This window comes from Elephantulus edwardii, unplaced genomic scaffold (assembly GCF_000299155.1).
Source record: "Elephantulus edwardii isolate Elephantulus edwardi_28Jun2011 unplaced genomic scaffold, EleEdw1.0 scaffold00047, whole genome shotgun sequence".
Taxonomy (NCBI): domain Eukaryota; kingdom Metazoa; phylum Chordata; class Mammalia; order Macroscelidea; family Macroscelididae; genus Elephantulus; species Elephantulus edwardii.
Genome location: NW_006399797.1, coordinates 9048068 through 9052028, shown reverse-complemented (window position 1 = coordinate 9052028; position 3961 = coordinate 9048068).

Below are 3961 nucleotides of genomic sequence, written 5' to 3'. Positions count from 1 at the left end.
ATCTCCTATTGTAAAAGTTGGTAAAAATCGTCTATCTCCTCTTCCTTGTCTCTGGTTGTTGGTGCATATGTCTGAATGATAGTGGTATTCACTAGACTTCCTTGTATGCATGTGGATATTATCCTGTCACTGACAATATTGTACTTCAAGATGGATCTAGCAATGACTTTTTTAACTATGAAAGCAACTCCATTTTTCCTCACCATTTTGAGTCGGATGATCATATGATATATTACTCTGGAGTTCTGGGATATAGATAATGTTATTACCTCTGCTTTTACTGATGAAGAAATCAAGAGGTTAAATAATTTATAAACACTTTACAATTAGTAAGGAAAGAAATTCTTGCCTGTGGTTAAAATCTTTGCTCCTCACCTGAACACTGTGAAAATGTTCTTTCTCACACAGACCTCGAATGAGAGGTGTGTCGTGGTTGACTTTATGTGTCAGCTTGGCTAGGCTACAGAGCCCAGTTTGGTTAATCACTAGTCCAAGTGTGGTGGAGATGTTATTTTGTTGACATGATTAACATAAACGGCAGTGGCTTTAAATCAGATTGTTCTTCAAGGTAGGGGTTGTGAGGGAAGGTCATCCAATCAGTTGAAGCCCCAAGAGCAGAACTTCAGGCTTCCTGAGGGAAAATGATTCTACTAGAGACTATAACACAGATATCCAGAATGTCCAGCCTCTCCCTTGACCTACACATTTTGGACTTAAAGTCCCTACCACCATGTAAGAACAAATGATTCCCTCTCTTTCTCTCAATAAGTATCTTCTGGTTCTGCTCCTCTGAAGAAGCCCAACTAATACAAAATGTCAACATAGTCTGTCTTTCTTCTCCTTCCTTTCTCGTCACCACCTCTGGCTGTTCCAGTTCTGATTCCGGGCATCGCCCAGATGTCGGCTTTACCCTCCTCATAGAACCCACCTCTGCGCGAGGAGCATGGTGACTGCTTATTAAATACTTGCTGGCTTGCTATGAAGGGACAAGATTCTGTAAGCAAGATAGATGGGGGGGGAGGTATTGTTGTTCACTTCAATTATCCCCATTGTTCTGTTCCCCATTTTGTGGATAATTGAGTATTAGCTGGAGCAAATCCAAGCAAATTAACTTTCTATTACTGACAGCAGAACAAGGAGTCCAAAATTAGGACCATATCCCCAAATAGGCCGTCATTTGAATTCTCTGTCTCCCCTGGGACTGCAAATCTGTGGGAACTCTTAAAGAGACAAAGCCCCCACATTTCTGTTACGGGTGTTTTAGTTTTCTAGTGCTGTCATAACAGAAATATCACAAGTGGGTGCATTTAAAGAGGATAAATTTCTTTCCTCATAGTTCTGGAGGCTAAAACTAGGGTCTTGGCCTCACATATTTCATCTGGAGACCTCCCTCCTTGCTTCTGGTGACTGCTGTCAATCTTTGGTGTTCCTTGTCATCTGTCTTTCCTTCGTGTGTGTCTTTTTTTCCACTTCTTAATAACTTCCAAGTGATTACAATTAACATTCCCATTACTCTGATATAGTCTCACTTACATAATAATCAAAAAAGCCCTTGCCAAACACATCGCCATCCAATAGATAGCTCATACCAACCAACCTTCTCCCATGTGTGTTTAAGGCTGTAAATATGTTGTTGATGTTGTTACTGTTGTGTACTGTAAGTCAGAACTGATCCATAGCTGAGCCTCTTGTGGATTTTCAGAGGCAATAAATAGCACAGGAAAAGTTTGTCCATCCTTCTGTGAAGCAGCTGGTGGATTCAAACCACATGCCTTTGAGATTGCAGCACTTTCTCCCATGGAGCAGCTGGCAGGTCTGACCACGGATCTTTCCATTAGTAGCCCAGTACATGACCCGTTCCACCACTAAGGTTCCTTAAACAGCAGTAATAAGCATGCAATAAGCACTCAAACCCTATTTCCACATAGAGTCCTATTGATAGATACAGAGTTGGGGTTTCAACACGTTTTTGTAGGACATGATTTAGTCCATAATTGGGGATGAGCTTTGGGGCAACAGTTGTGAGCCTAACTGGGGAGAGGTATCCCCTCTGTCTTGGGGATTGTGGGCTTGAGGCTTGTGCCCCTGTCTCACTCACAACTCCACACAGGTCCTGAAGGACACCGAGCTATCTGCTGGTTAACTGAACAACAGCTTCAGCATCCCACCTCTGTCACTATGGCTCCATGTCGAGAGAATTGATTGAAAAAGCATATGCTGAAATCTGATTAAACTTGCCAAGTAGAAGAGACATTTGAGGCAGGAAATGAAAAAGAGATGAACTGTGTTATTTACCTTGGGGGTTCCAGGAAGTATATTTATATAGTTACCATGAGGTAATGGTGTGGAAGGGCTCCAAGTTTGGCACAATATACCCTGCACGTCTCTTATGTTTAGGTAAGGAATCCTCTCTTTGGGAGCGTGAGTGCCGTCTAGAGCTAATCCTGGATCCAGTCAGAGGACTTCTAACTGGTCTGTAGACACACTCTTGAATAATTCCATGAATTCTGTTCTCTTTCATTTCAGCTCATTGCCATTGACTGTGTTGTGGGTACCAAGCTCAGTGAGTCCCCATTACAGGATTTTGCACCTCTCAAATATTTACCATCTGTTATCACGTCCCCTGAAGTAATTTCTGGTCCCGGCTTTGTTTTGGCCTCTTTAATCTCTCCTACTACATTAGTTGCTCTGTTCCCTTCATCATTTTTATTACTTTTCTCTGAACTCTCTCCAATTTGTCTACATATTTCTAGGGCGGGACCCTAAACATAATTCGCTGCACGAAAAGCCATATTTGGAGGAATCACACCAGTTTCTCTCCAGCCCTGAATCTCTTCAAAGGATCTTGGCTATAGCTCTGAAAATCACTGACCTGTTTACTCCCACTACGGTTAACTCAAACTCCTCTCTACTGAGTTAGAACTGACTCATAGCTGATCCTCCAGTGGGTTTCTGGAAAGAGACTGTCGGTCTTTCTCATGAGGTAGATGTTACTAGTCAGAGAAGTGTGGCCTTTAGAGTGGCAGTGTTACTCCCTACAAACTTATCCTGGGACTGCTTCCTTTAAGGTTCTCTTTCCTTGGAGTCCTCAGGTCTGCAGTAACAAAATCCTGGCAGGGCACATTCCATGCTTTGATACATTCTCTAACAAATGGTGCTAAAGAAAGACCCCAGAGTATTTTTCAAAGGCAGACCACTCTTACAGAGCAAGGCTATTTTTAAGTATTAAAATAAGCACTTTATTGTTTAGGTACAGCAGCCTTCCTTAAAAAACCTGTACTCCAGTGAGCTCTGGTGGCCTAGTGGCAAGAAGCTGCACTGCAAGCCCAGAGGTGCACGGTTCAAACCCACCAGACGCTCTGCTGAAGAAGGAGGGACAATCTCCTCCTGTACCAGTCAGATCCAATTTGATGGTACACACATAACAAATAAAAAAAATTTAAAAAAAAAAAAACAACACAAACCTGTACTACTTTTGGTCAGAAGTTCCAGTGCTTAAAGTATCTGGCTGCTAACTGAAAGAATCCACCAGCTGTTCTGTGGGAGAAAGATGGGCATTCTTCTCTCCTTAAGCCAGTCAGCTTCCGAAGCCCAACAGAGGGTCCCTCTGAGTGGGAACGCACTGGACAACATGGTTATTTTTTATTAAAGCCTGATTTCAGTCTACAAAACATGCTGAATAAAGTTTTGGGGGGTTTTCTTGGTATGATGTATACTGCAATGAAACAGAAGAGGGAGAGAACTATTTAAAGGGGGTGTATTATTGTTGTGACAGGAGTCCAGAATGATGGCTGCATAGTGGAGTGGACTTGGGGGGAGGGATTGCATAACAATGGAAAAGTTTTCCTTTTACTTTTCAAGAAGAGTGAATTGGGAAGAGGGGTCACCAGGGAGAAAAGTGCAACAATGAATGAATGGAAACCCTAAGTCTCTGTAAACTTTCATTAAAATTAATTAAAAA